Source organism: Panthera leo, chromosome C2 (genome assembly GCF_018350215.1).
Source record: "Panthera leo isolate Ple1 chromosome C2, P.leo_Ple1_pat1.1, whole genome shotgun sequence".
Lineage (NCBI taxonomy): Eukaryota > Metazoa > Chordata > Mammalia > Carnivora > Felidae > Panthera > Panthera leo.
The window spans coordinates 154633879-154654114 of record NC_056687.1 but is presented as its reverse complement, the minus strand read 5'-3'; the positions used below and the strand labels follow the sequence as shown (position 1 = coordinate 154654114).

General features: G+C 41.9%; 1 long non-coding RNA gene across 1 annotated transcript in view; it reads left to right on the top strand.

The window, feature by feature from the left end:
• Positions 1 to 19856, top strand: part of LOC122198377 — a 257490-nt gene extending 237634 nt beyond the window's left edge. The window contains exons 2-3 of the long non-coding RNA XR_006192955.1: positions 15213 to 15678; positions 19443 to 19856. This is a non-coding gene — a long non-coding RNA (uncharacterized LOC122198377). The remainder of the gene's footprint in view (positions 1 to 15212; positions 15679 to 19442) is intronic.
• Positions 19857 to 20236: the final 380 nt, after the last annotated feature.

Genomic DNA, 20236 nt, shown 5'->3' with positions numbered 1-20236 from the left:
TTCTTGGCACTTTCTTATATGTGAGTATCCCTGAATGTAGTCAGAAATATCCTTGGGCTCAGGAAGGATTAGGATTATTATAGCAGGAATGCAAAAAGGAAAGAAAGCCGATCATTTAATTAAAAGGAGTTTTTTGTTGGGGGGGCGGGGAGTGATGGCAGGGCATTGCACACAGGCCATTCGTTCCTTATATGTGACCAATGTCAATTAGAGGGGGATGCTGACATATATTGAGAGTCAACATGAGTACAGCACCATTGGATTTACAAACATCCTGTTAGGTAGTCATCACGGCAAACTCGGAGTTTGATATTCTTACCTACGTTTAACAAAAGGAGGGCACTAAGGTGAGAGAAGAACTCACATATTGATGACAGATTGGTCGTCGAAATCCAGCTCTCTCAGAATCATGTGCCTTATGGGTCCAGCAGACTGAGACGGAAGAAAGGGGAATGTTCTGGGCATGGAACAGAGCAGAGCGAGTGCATCATGAAACTCCCCCATGCGTCTGTGAATTGTCTATTCTAGTTTACGTTCTGTACAGTCTTTAAATCAGAGCAAGATAGAATTAGACAGGACTTCATTAAATTTGATCTAGCTCCCTGACCTTGTTTATGTCAATGATGAACTACTCAGTGGCATTTTTTAATCTGGCCTTTCTTCGAATTTCGCCTCCTCACAAGAAAACCCTCAAATGTCTTAATCCAAAATGCAATAATAACACTCAGAAGTATGGCTACCATTTGCTTAGTACTCTTTCTAGTAGCAGCCAATCTTTAAAGGCCAAGCTGGTAAGTTAATTTTCCTCTCATTTTACAGATGACTAAGCTGAAGCTCAGAGACATTAGTGGCTTATTCAAGGTCAAAATTAAATCCGGGACAGGGTTTATCACACTTCTCACCATCACTGCCCCATAGCATTAATTGCTTCTTGCCTCTCGAGCGTGAATGTTTTCTCCTATTTCTTTGTTTCTGCATACTTTTGACCACCGTGACGTAATTCATTATCTAGTTGTAATACTCATCTGTCTACCGCGTGCTTATTTCAACTCTAAATCTTAGCTTAAAATCTCCAAAATCTCCCTCCTCCTTGACATCCTCCTTGACTACCTTACGAGGACTGACAGCTTTCTTCTCAGTATTCACCTAGCATATTCCGAGCATATTCCAAGTTTCTAAATAGCTGTGCAAAGAACCTTGCAAAAGAAGAAGCTACAGAAATCTCTGGGGGATTAGTCTGTGCGATAATTCAGTGAAGTCCCATATGGAAAGCCAGTTTGCAATAGACAGTTGGAATCTTGGTCTGGCTAAAGACCTGGAAAGAGCTGTGAATTTATCCAGTGATGCTGCCTGCACACATTATATTTGCACAGAGTATAGAAACCATGATTGCTGAATACACATAAGACACGTAAGTCAAAAAAAAATTGTCTTTTTGTCCTAAATTGTGAATTCATATGTATGCAAAGTATTCTCAAATCATATGAAAACTGTAACATGTCTTTATGCAAATTCCAAATTACCCTTATTATAAAGAACTAAATTATACAAAATTGATACTATATTAGAAAATTTGAGACCTATAATCATATTATCTTAGAGCGTATAGCACTCTTAGAGAATTAAACCACCTTCAGGAGGAAGTTCAGAATTCTTGTAAGGCAGAGTGGTTCTCAACTACAGTGTGATTTCGTTCCTCCTGGGGGATATTTAGCAATGTCTGTAGATATTTTTGATTGTTGCCCCTTGGGGGGTTATCTGCTACTATCACATGGTAAATTGAAGCCGGGATGTGGTGAAACAGTCTACATTATGCAGGAAAGCTCCCCGCCCCTACAATGAAGAATTACCCAGTCCAAAGTGTCAATAATGTCAAACAGAGAAACCCTGCCCTAGAGATTGTCTGTGAGGTGATCTGGAAGCATCTGAATAATTAATATTAGCATCTCCGAGGTCTTTGTAGAAGCAAACCTAAACAATGCCTACCTTCTTCATATGGATGTTGTGATTTCCTTTTCTCACTTGTGGGAATAAATAAAGGCCACCCAAATGGAAACGAGCAAAGGCTATTTTTATATATAGTCTGACCGTCATCAATTTGTGTATTTGGTCTGTCACAGTCCTCACCCACAGAAATAACGGCATGGTTCCCAGTACTCATTTGGACTTAGATCTAAGGAGGTCCACTAGTGGACATCCGCGGTCTAACCCAGAGAGCGTGGCTTGAGAGGCAGGATTATACAAATGAACTTCCAAGTAGGAGATGACACTGTATGCAACTATTAGCTTAAAAAGTGTTGAAAGGGGGCCCTCCTGTCTTTATAATTCCATGATGGTTCGTATATCTGTCATTTTTCATGGGCACACCTAACTCGATGCCCTGCTCTTCTCTGCTCTTCTCTGCTGGGAACATGTATTCCTTATTTCCTCACCTGCCAACTCCAGGCCAGTCCCTTCCAGCGCGAAGCTCACAAAAGAGATCAGAACGTGGAAATAAAATGTAAAACAATGCAGTATTTTTTGGGGGAGGTTCTTTAAAAAGGCATCCTGGGGGGCACCGGGGGGTCTCAGTCAGCTAAGCGTCTGACACTTGATATCGGCTCGGGTCATGATCTCACGCTGGCAAGATGGAGCCCCATATAGGGCTCTGGGCTGACGGCACGGAGCCTCCTTGGGATTCTCTCTTTCTGTCTCTCTCTGCCCCTCCACCCCCTCTCCAAATAAATAAATAAACCTGAAAAAGGCATCTTCGATCCCACAGCACCAGCTGATGTCTTCTGGACCCTGACCCAGACACATCAATGCTTCTGGTGTCTGGGAACCACACCTTTCTTTCGATTGGCCTCCTCACTCTTGTCTTGCTTGTCCTCTTGCTCAGGTCACTGTACTAAGGTTTTTTTTTTTTCCATTTGATATATGCATACTAAATATATCCTTATCTGTATCTGTATCTACACCTATTTCTCTGGAGAGAATTACTTCTATAGACAAGTTCTAACTAATATGCTCACAGGGACTGCCCTGGGAAAAATGTTAAGGTTTTGAAAATGACCTTTAATTTCACTTAAAATAAATAGAATCTGTTAATACCTGTTATTTTTTATGACTCACGATTGAACTTAATCTTGACAACAGTATATTGCTCAAGTAGCCAAGACTTGTTCAACGACCTGTAGACTTCTTAGCTCTTTGTTTCTACCTCCGTGATGGAAAATCATTGTTTCAGGTTTTCAAATATGTTGCAGGGAAATGACGTCCATTAACTTCTAAAGTATAGTTGGCTTACAGAAAACCATGCGTGCTTCGCAAAGCCATCCATGATATTCACTAGGCCCCACTGAAAAACAAAATATCTCCTCCTGTTTCTTGATCATGCTCTTTGTTAATAAACCAAATACGGTTTTAGACGGTGAGGGGTTGTGGTGCTACATTGACTTCTTTTTAAAGCCACATCTGTATAGAGCTAGGATACTTCCTGAAAGAAACACGTCTTGCAATGAAATTTAGATTATTTTTCTTTTAGTTGCTTTTCTTTTAAAGCTGTCTCTTGTGTTAGGAAAGAAACAAACAAAGGAAATAAAAGAGGAGAGGAGAGGAGAGGAGAGGAGAGGAGAGGAGAGGAGAGGAGAGGAAAGGAAAGGAAAGGAAAGGAAAGGGAAGGAGAAAGGAAAGGAAAGGTAAGGAAAGGTAAGGAAAGGTAAGGAAAGGAAAGAAAAGGTAAGGAAAGGTAAGAAAGAAAAATAAAAGAAAAGAGAAGAGAAAAAAAGACTGTCTCCTTCCAACACACGCCCCTTTACCTCACTACACAAGGCTTTCTTGTGTTTAGTAAGTTTCCCTGATTTTATTTACATCAGAATATGGATTCAGAGTTCAATTCTAATAAGATTGAAACAAGGTGTGAGTAGAACGTAAGATGGCAAATTTTGCAGTAATCGTTCCATTAATAGAATCCACTCTCTGCACATATTGTCTTAGAAATAAAGCTGGGATGGCAGCAAAAGAAAAAACAACTCATTCTTTTCAGCCTAATTGATTTAGGGAAAGCAATAATCCTTTGCTAATTTCTTCCATCAGAGCATATGTTGTAAAGAATCACATTTAGAACAAAAGTAAGCTACATTAAGTGCCAAGAAATAACGCAAAGAACGGTTTGCTTTCTGAGTGTGTCAGATTTGCAAGGCTCAAAGAAAGGGCCTTTTTCTATGGGGTAAGTGAACTCATTCTAAGCAAAGGCCACAAATTCTTGAGGGATCCCAACCCTGCCGGTTCAGGTTATTTCAGTGTGATACTGATTTCTTCCTTCATGGACTGTGCTGGTTGAAAGTTGCCATCCAAGTCAAAGTACTTTGGATTGCAAGAACGCCGTTTTGGGGAAAAACCTATTTATTTCACGAGATAGAAGTATCTCACAGTGTTTCCGCTGGCTTCTACTGAAAAGCAGACAATTCCAAACCACAGTGACTTTGTCCTGCTCTGTTTAGGCTGCCGTAACAAACAAACAGACCAAAAAACCCACATTTTATTCTGGGTAGCCTGAATAAGAAACACGTAATTCTCACAGTTCTGGAGGCTGAGGAGTCCAAAAATCAAGGTGAGGGCAGATTCAGTGTCGGGGGAGAGCCTACTTCCTGCTTCGTAGATGGCGGTTTTCTTCCTGAGTCCTCATATGGAGGAAGGGGCCCCACGCTCTCTGGGGTCTCTTTTATAAGGGCACTAATCCCATTCAAGAGGGCTCCAGCCTCCTAACCTAATCACATCCCAAAGCCCCATCTCCAAATACCATCACACGGGAAATGAGGTTTCAACACGTGAGTCTTGGGAGGACGCATTCAGTCTACAGCAGCCTTAGAACAAGAAATATTTATAGAGACCAGGGGTCACGAGTTATGGCCTATATCAGACCAGCAGCCAGTCTTAGTATATACCTCAAGAGGTAGGGATGGTAAAAAAATACAAAGAAGAATGTGAGATAGACTAGCCCCATGGCTCACCAAACCTAAAGTAGTTGTTATCTGGCCCTTTCTGGAAAAACTGCCCACCTCTGATTTAGGTCATGCTTCTGTTGGTCACAAACTTACCCTGGGCTCAGCTGTGTGGTTCTTCTGGCCTTTGCTCTGCTGTCGCTCATCTGTGGTCAGCGGCCTGTCAGTGAGGTGACTCTGCTTGTGGGCTTCATGGCTACTGGTTGGGGTGTCGGGGGTAATCTCACCATATGCCTACTGTCCTGCGTAAGTAACCCAGGCTTATTCGGGTGGTGGCTCAAAAAAGGGGAGCAGAAGTGCATGAAGCTTTTCCTTCGCATTCTATAGGCCAGAGTACGTCCCAAAAGCAGGGTGGGAGGAGGGGATGTGTAGCTGTCTTTACAAACTACCACGCACAGAATCCAAGGGCCTTCAGAGCAATGGGCCTTTGCCTGGAACTGGAATAAGGAAGTAGAGAGCTATCAGCTACCTACACTGTGACCTCCATCCTGGGGCTCTCTTGCCTTCAGATTCGCATCTTGCTTTCCCCGTCTCTTCATTTCTTGGTCTTTTCTCTCTGGTGTGGTCTCCATGCCTGCCTCGTGCGTAGCCTTCTGTGACTTTCTCTGCTTCCCTTTGCCTCACTGCCACATGTGTCTATCCCAGCCCGGACACCATGAGGTCATACAGAGGTAAGTAGGAAAAGGTATCCTTTTTTCTCTGGCAAACACACTCGGCAAGTGAAGCAAAGGTTGGAATCCAGGCAAGGTCATCGCAGGGGTAAAACCTGCAAACTCGGGGGCCCCTGGGTGGCTCAGTCGGTTGAGCCTCCGACTCTGGCTCAGGCCATGATCTTACGGTTTGTGAGTTCGAGCCCCGCGTCGGGCTCTGCACCGACAGCTCAGAGCCTGGAGCTTGCTTTGTGTTTCCCCCTCTCTCTGCCCCTCCCCAGCTCATGCTCTGTCTCTCCTCCTCTCTCAAAAATAAATCAACGCTTAAAAATTTAAAAAAAAGAAAGAAAAACCTGCAAACTCCTTTCCAGGAGCCGTGGGCACAGACTGGTAGCAGATACCCCTGTGTCTGCTCACTCTGTCAACTGAGACTGACTCGAGAGAGAATGTGACACTGTCTTATTTCAAATACTTGTTCCTAGCCCAACTATTTGGAGCTTACAGGTGACAAGTGGCATCCTGTGTCCCAGCACCTACTCTGGAGGGAGGCATCGGCACAAGCTTTGGGAATCAGGACTGGTCAAATGTTTAAAAGAGGCTGTGGGGAGGAAATGATTAGGAAGAATGGTTTGGATTCATGAGAATATTTTGTGCTAGAAATTGGAAGAAGGCTGAGCTTTATTTTATATTTACCTAGAGATTGTAAATGACACAAGAACACATTTCTATCTCTGCTGTATACTTTATATGCTATTACATAAAAATAACATATGCCTTACCCAGTCTATAATAAGCTGATTAAAGGAAAAGACTTTGCTTTCATAACTTTTTCTCAGTGGATGCCTGAATATTGATGTAAATTTTTAAATAGTTTTTCTCAACCCGTGCATCATTACCTCATTATCTGGAGGGATGTAATGTCTGGGAGATTTAATAAAATAACACAAAGATGAGGTAAATATTACTAGATAACACTTTGCAATGAAAACTATGTAAAATTTACTAGACAGTTTACTCAAGCATAATTGCACATAATTAAAACATGCTATGAGATCTGTTATGAATTTTCAACTAATGAAAGCATTTAATTGGTTCTGAGTAAGAAAAGAGTCTACATAACCAGTATAGATTTCCTTTATTGTCCAAAGTCTACTCTTCTGGTGACCCATGCTCTACTGTCCCTGTCCTACTGGTGCTGAGAAATCAGTATCTGCTATTATACTTTTCTATTCCTACGGTCACTCATTACTCTCCTCCATTTCTTTTTTTTTTTTTTTTTTTTAAAGTTTTATTTATTTTTGAGACAGAGAGAGACAGAGCGTGAACGGGGGAGGGGCAGAGAGAGAGGGAGACACAGAACCGGAAGCAGGCTCCAGGCTCTGAGCCATCAGCCCAGAGCCCGACGCGGGGCTCGAACTCACGGACCGCGAGATCGTGACCTGAGCTGAAGTCGGACGCTTAACCGACTGAGCCACCCAGGCGCCCCTCCTCCATTTCTAAATGTATTATCAAACCACATTATGTGACCTTGAACTATAAGTATTTATCTAGGAAGTCTCTTTTCTGCAAGAAACCAAGGATCCCTTCTCGTTCTTCTTAGCCAGTACTGTCTGACTTGCTGGGTGAGGGGAAAAAAAAAAAAACAATCTGCATAGGATTACCTCAAATTTGTATTGAAAATAAACTTGTGTATTTTATGAGAGAGAGAACGAGCAGGGGTGGAGGGCAGAGGGAGAGGGAGAGAGAGAATCCCCATCTCCACACCATCAGCGCAGAGCCCTACATGGGGCTCAATCTCATGAACCCCTACCGTGAGATCATGACCTAAGCCAAAATCAAGAGTCGGACGTTTAACTGACCCAGCCACCCAGGCGCCCCCTTAATATGCTCTTAAAAGACACTTAATAGGGGGCGCCTGGGTGGCTCAGTCGGTTAAGCGTCCGACTTCAGCTCAGGTCATGATCTCGCGGTCCGTGAGTTCAGGCCCCGCGTCGGACTCTGTGCTGACCGCTCAGAGCCTGGAGCCTGTTTCGGATTCTGTGTCTCCCTCTCTCTCTGACCCTCCCCCATTCATGCTCTGTCTCTCTCTGTCTCAAAAATAAATAAACGTTAAAGAAAATTTAAAAAAAAAAGACACTTAATAGAAGAGCATTTTATACAATATGAGGGATTAAGCTCTCATTAAATGTTGTACCTTTAGGATTCAGCCTCACGTAAAAGAAGCCGACACATGTGATTCAATGATGTACAGATTTCTTTGATTCTTTTCTCAGATTACAAAGCATCCAAAGGTAGGAGGTCTAGGATCCGTGCAGTGGTCAACAATACTCCCTTTATCCTTCTGCTCTGCCATTTTGCCACAAGATGGCCATGGGACCTCCGGGCACTGTGTCTGCTTTCTAGGCTGGAGGAAGTGGTGATGGGGGAACGCAGGCATGGGACCTGAACCTACCCCTATTTATATGTGCAAAAACAGCCTTCTTGTGTGCCCCGGCCAGTCAACTTCTGCTTATGTCACATGACAGTGCCTATACATGTTGTTATTTGTTGCTTTTTTTTTTTAAGACAAGCATATTGCCTTACCAAATAATCTTGGAAGAGGGCAATGGAAAATGGTTATTAGCGGACACCTACAGGTTTTTCTCTTTTTAATGCTTATTTATTTTTGAGAGAGAGACACACAGAGCACAAGCTAGGAGGGGCAGAGAGAGAGAGAGAGAGGGAGACACAGAATCCGAAGCAGGATCCAGGCTCTGAGCTGTCCGCACAGAGCCCGACGTGGGGCTCGAACCCACAAACCGTGAGATCGTGGACACCTAGCAGTCTTTGACAGACGCCTGTAGGCATTTCAAAACCAGCTTCTCCAGAAAGATATCAGCCCTCCCACAGGCTGATGACGGTGTAATGGTGATACTGTCCTAGTGGAATAATTCAGACTTTGGCAAATATGGTGATGAATAGAGCTCCACCCGTGGATCGAGTTGCAAGGGAGAGCTAGGGACCATCCTGTCTAGGTGAGGGGTGGTGTTCCCCTAAAAACAATGGGACTATTCCCACACAGTAGGTGCACACTAAAAAGTATGGCAGGATATCCAGATTAAGGACTGAAATGTATCTATAAAGGAAACCATTTGGGACAGTCTTGGATTTTGGAGCATTTTTTCCCCTCTTGCATCATGAGGAGAAGCAGAGTAGGTAATGTTTTGTTGTTGTTGTTTTGTTTTGTTTTGTTTTTAATCCTCTTAGTATCCTTTACTCTGTCTTATGATTAAGCAAGCACTCGCAGAGCTTCACCACGTGGTGTGAGGGACAGAACTCCTGAAACAGTGAAAGGAGTCCTGGTTCCCCGAGAGTCTTGTCCCCTGCTACCTGCTCACACTTGGCATGAGTTAGCAGTGGTGTCTCAAAGGAACCGTGCGAGTAACTCCAGGAAGTGCCTGGTAGGTGATGTTTGGGGCATCTTGCAGGAAGGAATGATTATGAGGAGCCTGCAGGTAGAAGGCAGCCCAAGGGTTGAGACCCCTCCATCCTTCCCAAGATGGGCTAAGGAAGAGGTTTCCTGGCAACATGGAAGCTGATGTTGGGATATAAGGGAATGAAGAGTATAGCCTTCGAAGGGGTCAAAACTGAATACCAGGTCCCATCCTGCCACCACAGGAAGGTGATCTGATTTCTCTTGGTCACCATTTCCACGTCAGTTGAATCGAGACGCTATGGCGGATTAGCTCCAAATTCCTCACCCGAAGAAATATTCTGGGGTTCTGAATTTTAATGTAACTCACGGTTTTCAATTGGTTCATCTGGCAGCAAGAAAGAGCACTGTATTTTCACCCCTGTACTGTAAGTGGCACTCCCAAAAACGTCATTATCAAGTACTCACCCTGTTTTCCAGTGGCAACAGCATTTCATCCATTCTTCAACTATTCATAAGGAAATATTCTAAACAAAATAATGCATACATGGACTGCCAGAGAAGGCTGGCTGGGAAATCATTAGCTATGGTATAGATAATAGAAAAAAACGCTACCAAAGAGTTATTAATGCGGATGCAGGAAAATGTTGTTTATCTAGGGAATTAAGACATTAATGGAAAAATGGCCTTTGAGCTAAGCTTCAAAATATGTGAAGGGCTTAATGGGTGCAGAAGGTGGGTGGTGCATCCCAAGTTGAGAGAAGAATGATAGAAACACATGGAGTTATAAATGAAAAGGTTAAAACAGAGAGGGACAATGTCAGATCCATACTATTGGCTGCAAGAAGACTTAGAGATAACTCGTTATTAACCTCCCCTTCTCCCTTCCCTCCCTCCCTCCTCCTTTTTCCTTCCTTCCTTCCTTCCTTCCTTCCATCTTTCCTTCCTTCTTCCTTCCTTTCTTCCATCTTCCTTCCTTCCTTCCTTCCTTCCTTCCTTCTTTCTTTCCTTTCTTCCATCTTTCCTTCTTTCCTTCCTTCCTTTTTCCTTCCTTCTTTCCTTCCTTCCTTCCTTCCTTCCTTCCTTCCAACCTCCCTCCCTCCCTCCCTTCTTCTTTTTGACAGATCAGTAAGCTGATTCCAGGAAGGAGAGGGATTTATCTAAGGTCACGTTATTGGCAGCTAGGTATTGTGACGTCTAAAATATGATGGGGCGCCTGGGTGGCTCAGTCGGCTAAGCGTCCGACTTCAGCTCAGGTCATGATCTCACAGTTCGTGGGTTCAAGCCCCGCATCGGGCTCTGTGCTGACCGCTCAGAGCCTGGAGCCTGTTTCAGATTCTGTATCTCCCTCTCTCTCTGACCCTCCCCCATTCATGCTCTATCTCTCTCTGTCTCAAAAATAAATAAACGTTAAAAAAATTTTTTTTAAATAAATAAAAATAAAATATGAGATGGAATCCGATCGTGAAGCACCTTGAATCCTACAACAAACAACTAGACTTACAACTTGGGCAGTCAGAGGCTAAAGGAGTAGCACAGCCTGACTTGGGGTTTAGAAACACAATTCCGGAACTGGTAGAAAGAATATAATTAAAATTGGGGCAATTAGTAAGAAAATGGCAGTGATTTCTAGGCAGGATCCGAGGAACATCGAGGCAAAGGGTTGAAAGAAGTTGCTCATGAACGTGATGAGGATTACTTAAGTGCCCACATATCCCATGGATGAGACCTGAGAAACTTTGCCACAAGATTCCATTCTTTATAGATTATCTATGCAATTCTACCGTGGCAGAGTGATGACTATTTATAAGATACTAAGAATGTAGAAAGTTGGATGTATTTCCTCTTCCATTCCCACTTATGGGAGGGAAAGTTGGCTTTACATTCTTCCTGTTCTACTGGGAAGAGCACTAGGTAGGTGAGATAGACCTGTGACTGCTGTTTCTGCTGCAACACTTGCTATCAGATACCCGTCCCCAGACGCTGTGCCAAATTGTTTATCTGTGCCCTCCTTCTTTCCCTACTGTCAAATATATCAACCTTCTCAACTCCACTATCATCCCCAACAACCCAAACCTTTTGTTTCTTTGGTTTCTTTCTTAGCTTCATCCCAGAACGTATAAATATTAAGAAGACAGGGGGGGCACCTGACTGACCCAGTGGATAGAGCATGTGACACTTGACCTTGGTGCCATGAGTTCATGGCCACATTGGGTATAAAGCTTACTAAAATAAAATAAAATAAAATAAAATAAAATAGTGATGCATGCTACAATTTGGGGGAAAAAAAAACAGAGAGAAGCAATTGAGTCATAGACCCAAAGAATACAGGAGACTGTGCTAATGCTCAGCTAAGTCCTACATCATTTTACAGCCTGTCTAGCATGTTACCTACAAGTAATTTCCCCAAACATGTTTTCTCTCCTTCAATAGCTGGTACCAGCCTTCTAAGCTCCTGTTTTCTAATTTGGATGAATGAGTGAGCTTGGCTGAGGGGGATACATTGTCAAAGCTGATTTATGTTGTTGTCAATCCAAACTGCTTAGCTCTGCAGCTGAAATTATCCTTTATATGCCCATTGTTCAGAGTTCAGAAAAACACCGTCTGTTCTATTGTTCAGCCATAGTCAGGATACAGATTTCCTGTGCTGTTGTCGTTCTTTTCCCTATGCATCAAGCTTTCTATAATAACAGATGACTTTACTGCAGAGGTTTTTGGAAACCTCACAGGAAAGGAGAGAACAGTTTTACAAAGGGGCCGCGGTGTGCTGGAGGTGATGGAAACAGAATATCTGAAAGCCTAAATAACGTCCAGCCATTTTTATTTTCATAGAACACATTCAAGCGCTAATGAGAGGAACCCGTTTATTTTTCATTACAGGATGAGCCATGGAAACCGTAGGTCTTTCTTACATGAGACAAAGACGGCAGCATGTCAGAAGTATATAAAAAAGTGTGCTCGGTGATTATCTGTGGGAAGCCCTGAGTGATTTATCCAACAGCAGAGAATGGGGCTTTTCTGTATATCCCTTTCCTTTCTCAATCAGAATCCAAAGAGAAAACAAAAGCTATCCTCAAATTAGAGTCATTTGAGAAAGGTTGGCTTGTAAACGAATTGTAAAAGGTAAAACAAAAAAGGAGCTTGCCCTGATGTTGGGAAAACTTGTTATTCTTACCATGCTAGGCCTGCGTGAAGGGAGGGGTTATTGGAATCTAGAACCAGAGAGCTATGCAGAGGGGTCTACCTTGGGAGGAGGAGTGGTTTTTGGTCATCGGACACCCCTGTGTCTCCAGGAGGAAGCTAGCAGAGCGTGTATGTACCTCCTCTCTTCTCTTCCTCGCATCCATCGGAGTTTCCCATTGGCTAAACAGACCTGGGGACCAGAAGGCAAAGAATCCCAATGCTGCTGCTGAGGTCACAAGTCAACCTCCAAGACAAAAAGCAGGGTGGAGTATGGCGAGGGGAAGCCTGGAGAGGCAAACAAAAGATACGTGGTAATTTAGTTGTTACGACTTCCATTACTTGTTTTCTCTTTGAAGTCACCTCTTCTTAAGGTTAACATCTTATCCTATCAACCAACCCCTGAATTTTGTTCAAGGTCAAGGTCTTTTGGGTTTTGTTTTGTTTTCCCTACTTGGTGTTTTTCATCTCATGTTTAGGAAATGGCCCAAGGCCTGGCCTATTGTTACAAGATGGCCGGCCAAGGAATCTGCCCAGAAAGGTAGAAAAAGGATCTTCACCAACTGCATCACCTCTTAGCCTGGTTACAAAACGTTTTCCAATTTTCTACCTTATCCAATTCTCACAAGACCATGGGCCAGGCAATTCCAATCCCTGCATCTGAGATGAGAAAGCTGAAGCCAAGAAGCTGATTTTTTCCTGGGTAGCAGGGTACTTCTGCTCTGGATTCTGCATGCTTGGTCCTGGGTCTCTGTGCACCCCTTGGGTCTAGACAAGTTGCTATCCGAACACAGCCTCCAATGTATGCTACCGTTCAAAAGACTCCATAACTTTAAAAACAAATTGTACAGCTCTTGCTTAGATATACCAACTCCAATTTTGAAAAGTGAGTCATTTATAATAGGCAGCAAGCATCTGAACAGTGGCAACTGGGTCGTTCAGAATTATAATTACATCTGCTGGGCTGGAATCATGTATCTTTAGCCTCAGCATGATTCAGAGACTTCAACATCCATAAGAGACAAACTGTCCTCTGAGTGGTTTCGAATGAATCTAGCAACGGCGCCATAACTCCCACCTTTACGCAGAAGGAGAGCCTTAGAGGAGCTCTTATCCCACCTTTGCCGGAAGAAGAACTCTTTTTTCCCCGAGTGAGTTCAGCTTCCCCTAAGATCGTCATTCTATTACTATATTATTAGGCTCAAACCCCCATCTCTTTCCATTGCTAGCACTGCATTTATAAAGTGTCATGCGTTTTAGAGAGCTTCCCTTGGTTGAGGACTCCATAGAATCCCTGGACCTAGGATGTGGGTCTCATTTTCTGTGCTGAATTTAATGACAGCTTAAATCACTTTTGCTTTTAGCCAGGCCTATATTCCCAAAGTGAGATCCTGTGTTTCCCGCATTATGCATGGAAAGATTAGAAGCCAATTGGAAGTGAACATCGTATTCGTCTTAATTTAAGCGCTTTGTAAAATGTCAAATACGAACATTCACCTGGAGATGTGGAATATACTGTAAGAATGGTCTTTTCCTTTCCATTTTATAACGTAAGTGAAGCTGAAGAAGTTCATGGACGTTTCCCTCTTGCAGTTAGCTTTCAACGGTTTCTTCGTAAAGTGCATTTCAGAAAAGAAAAAAAAAATCAATGAAGTCGGTTTTTGAACTTCTTTCTTCCCACATTTGTGCTAACGAACAAGAAACAATCACAGCAATGAATTAATTACTCTAATAACATCTCTCATAATCACATTCTTTCAAGAACAAGGGTCTTTTTCCTTCTTGTATTAAAGAACAGCCAATCAAAATACAGAGATAATTGTTCTAAAACCTCCTTGCTCTCCCTTTTAATATAATTATTTCAACTATCTAGGGAGAGAAACTAAGGAGGTACAATCAGAGGAGGAATTAATTACTCTATTAACTTTGCTTTTACTCAGTTTCATTTATTCACAGTTCTGGAAGGGGCCCTCCAGAGGTCATCATTCCATGTTTCTGCCACCTGTCAGGGATGCTTCTAAGCCATGCAGACAGATGGGTACCCTCCTAATGGTTTTACTCCACCGTGTAGCTTTCTTTTTTTTTCTTTTTTGTTCTTTCTCTCTCTTTCATTATTCCTTTTTCTGTGCCTTCTGGGCTATAATTACCCAGAAGAATAAAAAATATATGTATTTCTTCATTTCTCATTCTTTTCGAGGACCTTCTCCAATTTCTTAAAGATAATACACTATGTCAAAGGCATACTTCATTAAATCTAGAACTTATTTTTGGAAAGGTAGCATGTCTTTAAAAATCTGTTTCTATTTTGAAGATGTAAGCTGAAATGCTGCAAGATGGATAATGATAGCACTCAGGAAACACTCCAGGGAGTAGAAAACGGAAAAAGAGACATGTAGGGAATACTGCCTCGTTCCTACTACTGGCCATAAATTACAGTTCGAACAGTGACGTTTATTGTTGAGCTTCTCTTTGGTCCCCTGCATGTTTATCACCTTTTAAACATTCCCCTAAACACTTTAAAGAGAATAAAAATAAATTGTTCAAAATAAAAGTGATCATGTTTTTTTTTTTTAATCTAGTGCAGTCATATCCTTTTGAAAAAATTAAAAGAATTGAAAGAGTCTCTTCTGGGGAATATTTTAGGAAAACTCCACTAATCTTATCCCATAAAAGGAATGACCCATTGCAACGTGTCATGTATCCATAGTCTCATGCGTTCTCCTTCTCAGTATTCAGGAGTCCAGAGGTAGAGTTAGAAACCGAGTAGATATAAGTTGTAACCTTTAGGCAGACATCTAGGGCCATAATGATTCTGATTTTGAGGAGTTTGGGGGGCAGAGACCACGTACATAACAGTTCTTTGTCCAGGGACATCACGTAGCCAGCTGTTGTGGAACTAAATTCAAAGGATTAGATATTTCATATGTCAGTCTAGGTTCGTGTTCAAAGATAGCTAATGATCTCAGGTATTGTATTTCCTCTATGTAGATTTCGCTCTTATGCGTGATTCTCCCGAAGAGTTAAATAACAATACTTCCGTATCTTCAGCACCGGGCTTTACTACGTTCATTTCTCTCTGAGCTCTACAAGGAGGACGTCCACGCACTTGCAAAGGGAAACAGACTGGAACTATGTTCCATCTTTCGGTTTAGGTTGATTTGGTACCGACCTTGCTCCCAAGATAATAGCAATGGAAAGCAGCATTAGCTTCTGCTATGAGCAAACACCGCAAAACAGTGGCTTCAAGCAACAGCCATTGTCTTTAGTTCACTTACATGAGTCGGCTGGATGTTTCTTCTCGTACGTCTGCTGTCATCTGGTGGGCCCGCAGGTGGTTGGGTAATTCATCGAGATGGCCTCCTTTGCAGGTCTGGTGGCTGGAAGTCTTCTTGGCCTCTAGGGGTCTCCCACGGTCTCCAGGCTTCCAGCAGGCCACCCCAAGCTTCATCCCAAGGTGTGTACTGTGTTGAGTAATGCTCCCTCACAATTTATGTGCACCTGGAACCTCAGAACGTAACCTTATTTGGAAATAGTGCTTTCCAGGGCTTTGAGTCACATTTACTAACATCTCATAGCCCAAAGTAAGTCACGTGGCCAGCTAGAGAGAAGGAATGAAAAAGTCTCTGGTTCTTGAGAGGAGCTGTAAGTCACATTGCAAAGAGCAATGGACACATACAAGAATATCTAGCTGTGTTTTGGGGGTTTTTTTTTGCATTTCACCTCTGCACACTTGAGATGTGGCTCACACCCTGTGCCCATGGATAGCACAATCTAGCATATGGCACAAGTATGCCCCTAAGGTACATGTTCTTTTGAAAATGCTGAGAGGGACATTAGTAGATGAACTGATCAAAAGACCAACCTAAGTTGAGCCTCTGGACTCTTGGATTCACAGAACAGACCAGAAATACAGCTTCTTGTTGAGAATGAGCTGTGATTTAAATTCCAATTGGAACTTTTGACTGGACAGCTACAAAACAGAAACTTGCACAGTTGCCCTATTAACACAGCAATCTTCTAGAAGACAGATTGGACCAAGAAGGTTCCTAAGGTCCTATTTATGCTTCTCTGCTATCTTTTTGTCTTCTTACAGGACTATATAGTTTCATGACAAGGCATAAGTGACTGGTAACACGGCATCTTTGTCACTGTCAATTTCTTTTGGTGCACTGGAACGTTAAGAAGACAATTCCCCACAATTTCTCATATATGTTTGTTCGGATGGTATACTCCTCACTAAGCTTAAATTTCAAATGACTGTGTTCTCTTGAAAATGACATAAACGACATGATTAAGCCCGACTGACAAAATTTGTATGTGGATCTCAGATGAGACAAAATTATTGTATCAGTATAAATTTATAAATGTGTCAACTCTACTGGCGGTATGGAGGAGACTATTCCCATTCTTAGGAAATACTCACTGGATATTAGGGATATAGGGGAGATGTATACAGCTTACTTTCCAATGGTTCAGAAAAAATAATGTAGATATACACATATAGCAGAAGCGGTGAAATATTAACGATAAGCAAATAGAAGGAAAACGAAAACAGGTGTTCTTTTTACTGTCTTTCTTTTTGCAACATTTTTAAGTTTGAAATTATTTCAAAACATAAAACTTCACATGAAAAGCGTTTTATTTTTTTCCAAAATCAAATGGCAATCAAGTCATGGCAATTCTAATTTTTCGTGTTTCCTCTCTAAGATTGCATTCTTTTTTTTTTTTTTTTTTTTTTTTTTTTTATTCCTGGGAAGGAGGTGACATTGCCTTCTGTGGGAAGATTTTTATCAGGTCAGCTCAACTTTGGAAAGGCCAAGTTCTTATGATTTTTTATACTCATGCAGAGGGTCTAAGTAGGCAGGCAATCTGTCTGTCAGGCTGCACCAGATGTCCCAGCTATTAAGTTGATGTACTACCCAGTGCCCACACTCTCTCAAAGGCAGGCTAATGGGGGAGAAAAACAGGTAAGTGAAATGTCAAGGAGAACAGCAGTAAAAGCTCTGAATTGTATTCTAGTCTGCTTTGTAAACAGGAAGATGGATAGAAAGTGGAAGCATTATGTTCAATGGCCCTCGCTGAACATGAAAAATACCTTTTTCGATATTAATAAATGGCATTAGGTATATTCATGCATCCTTTTTATCACAGCCAACACAGCCAGGCAGTCACAAACCCAGTGATGAATAAGAAGAATAGTCCATGTCTTAAATATCATTTATTCAGTAGCCAGTTTGTCAAGAAGGCTCAGTGTGGTGGGTTTAAAGGTGAAATGGCTTTATTTTTTCCATCATGGCTTTGTCGAATTTCACTTTGCTATCCATTAATGATATGAGAATTTCACAGCTTTCCATTCCCTCACAGATATTAGAATTTGGACCATGTTAAAGCTTTAAAGACCAAATGCATTCACTGGCGGTTATTAAAATTTGGTCCATTTTAAAGCTTCAAAGTCAAACTCAATTTACAATTCATTTCCTCACCATCCTCTGCCTAATCTCCCTTTCTCCTCCCAGCATCACTGGTGGCCAGTGCAGCCTTGAGCTGGGAGAGAGTAAGATTGAGAGACAGAATAAGATTTCTGGCACTGAGACCCACACACCTCTTCTAGTCCAGCTCATCCAGAGAGCTGAGGAGAAGAGGGGAGGCGCAAGTGAAATTTCTCCTTTATTAACCAGACAAGATCTTAATGCTCTCGGTATAGACCACTCCCGTTGCTTTTGCCAACACTGACTGACCCTCGTTGTCTTCTAAACGGCAGACCTGTGAGTCTTGCTTTTCTCACACATTTCATGTGAGGTATGATTAGCTTATCACAACGTGAAGTCTCCCCGTTTTACCTCTCCCTGCTCCTGAGTTTGGAGATCTAAATGGGACCAGATAGCTCAAGCTCAAGCTCAGCTATCATTTGACTCCTGGGAAACTCACATATTCTTCCCAGGTGCCCACTGTCCATGTGCCAGCTCACTCAGATTCTCTTCTTACATCCTCAGAAAGGCCCAGAAGATTTATGTGTCCTTTGCCCAAAGTGTCCAACCAAACAGTGGAAAGCCAAACCCTCCCCATGTTGTAGCTACTCTTAATCACTTGTAGTCTTCTTTCATTTCCTTTTACAAGGAAGGGTTGCTTTATTTTTCCTATCCACAAAACTTAAGAGACTTCAAATCCAAACCAAATATATGGTTATGTTCACCAGATTTCTGATACAAAAATGTTGTCTTCCGTGTTCTAGTTTGAAAGTGTCTCAAAAAAAAAAAAAGGCATCCTGAAAATTCCTTGTAGGGAGCCTGGAAATCCACCATCATTAGGCTATAACAAGGCCTAATTTCCACCCCCTTCTTGTCAGGGGGGTGAGAGAGTAGGAAAAAATGGGGAGCTGGGACTGTCATCCTTGCTGGGTCATAATGAGCCCCTTTGCAATTCCACCCTTTCCATTTCTCTGTTCCTCATGTGTCCATGACAGTGGAGACTTCCATCCCCAGCGGGTGGTAATGAATATTGAGTTGCGTCTTCCTTCTTCCCAATGGGTCAGTGTCAGAGAGCTCCTAGTGGAGAGTTGGGAGTCTTTCAGCCACTCTGCAGGAACGAGGCCTCTCACAACGTGATGAAACCAACCCCCTGCTCCCACGTGGGAACCCAGAACTCCCAGTCCTACTCAGCAGTAATAAGAAGGCTTGCTCCCTGCATACTAACAGAGACTGGGAAACCTAGACTTTCACCCACAGCTGGCAGTAATAAGATAGCATTACTCCTTCCCTAACGGAGCAGTATCAAAGGAGTCCCACTTGCACAAAAGATTTAAATGAAGTTCAGTTCATACCCCAAATTCCAGGTTCAAATTCAAAAAACAGTTACCTGCCGTACGGAGAACAGTGAAACTAATTTGGTTGAGGCAAGACAGTTACCGAACACCGAAAGAAAAGTGACATGAATACTAGAATTCTCTGACAAGGAGTTTTTTTTAGAAGACTTTATGTTGTAGAGCAGTTTTCGATTTATAGAAAAATTAAGAATACAGTACAGGGAGCTCCAATATACCCCATTTCCAGTTTTTCCATTATTATTATTATTATTATTATTATTATCATACTATTTTGGTACATTTACCCCAATAAATGAACCATTACTATTACATTATTATTAACTAAAATCCATACTTTAATACGATGTTCATATTGTTTGCCTTATGTCTTTTTTCTTTTCCTGTGTCTTTTCTAGGATACGATATTGCATCTACATCTTGGTATCTCTTTAAATACCTCTTCCCCGTGACACTTTTTCAGACTCATTTTTGATAACCTTGACCTTTCCAAGGAATTCTGGTCAAAGGTTTTGTAGGATTCCCCTCTACTGGAATCTGCCTCATGTTTTTCTCAGGCATAGACTAGCACTCTGACCTTCTGAGAAGAAGACCACAGAGGGAAAGTGCCATTTTTATCACATTGTCGCAAGAAAACCTACCCTCTACGTGATTTATTGCTGTTGGTTTTGACTTTGATTAATTGGCTATCATGTTTGGTATCTCCACTATGAGGTTACTCCTGCTCCCCTTTCCATACTCTAGACTTTGGAAGAAAAGCTATCTGCAGGGCTCACACATAAGAAGTGGAGACCTATGGTTGCCTGCCAGAGTATCCGAATAAATTATTTTGAATTCTTCTGCAAGTGAGATGTGTCTCTTTTATTAATTTCTCTATTAAGCCATTGATTTATATTAATATGAATATTGATTTTTTTTACTTTGTATTGTGATCCAATACTACTTTATTTATTTTCTTGCTCAGATTGTTCAAGTTTGGGCCATCGGAAGCTCTTCGGTTGGCTTCTCAGCTCATTCCTTTTAGGCTTTCTTAGCAAGCAGAGAAGAGAAATGCATGTGTTTATACTAACCTGTGTATATACAAATATTTACAATTATTTATATGTATAATTATCTCTATATTAAACAAAAGTTCTTACTTATGTCTCTAACTCTAAGCCATTAACATATGACTCATTCTTAGTTCCTGTCC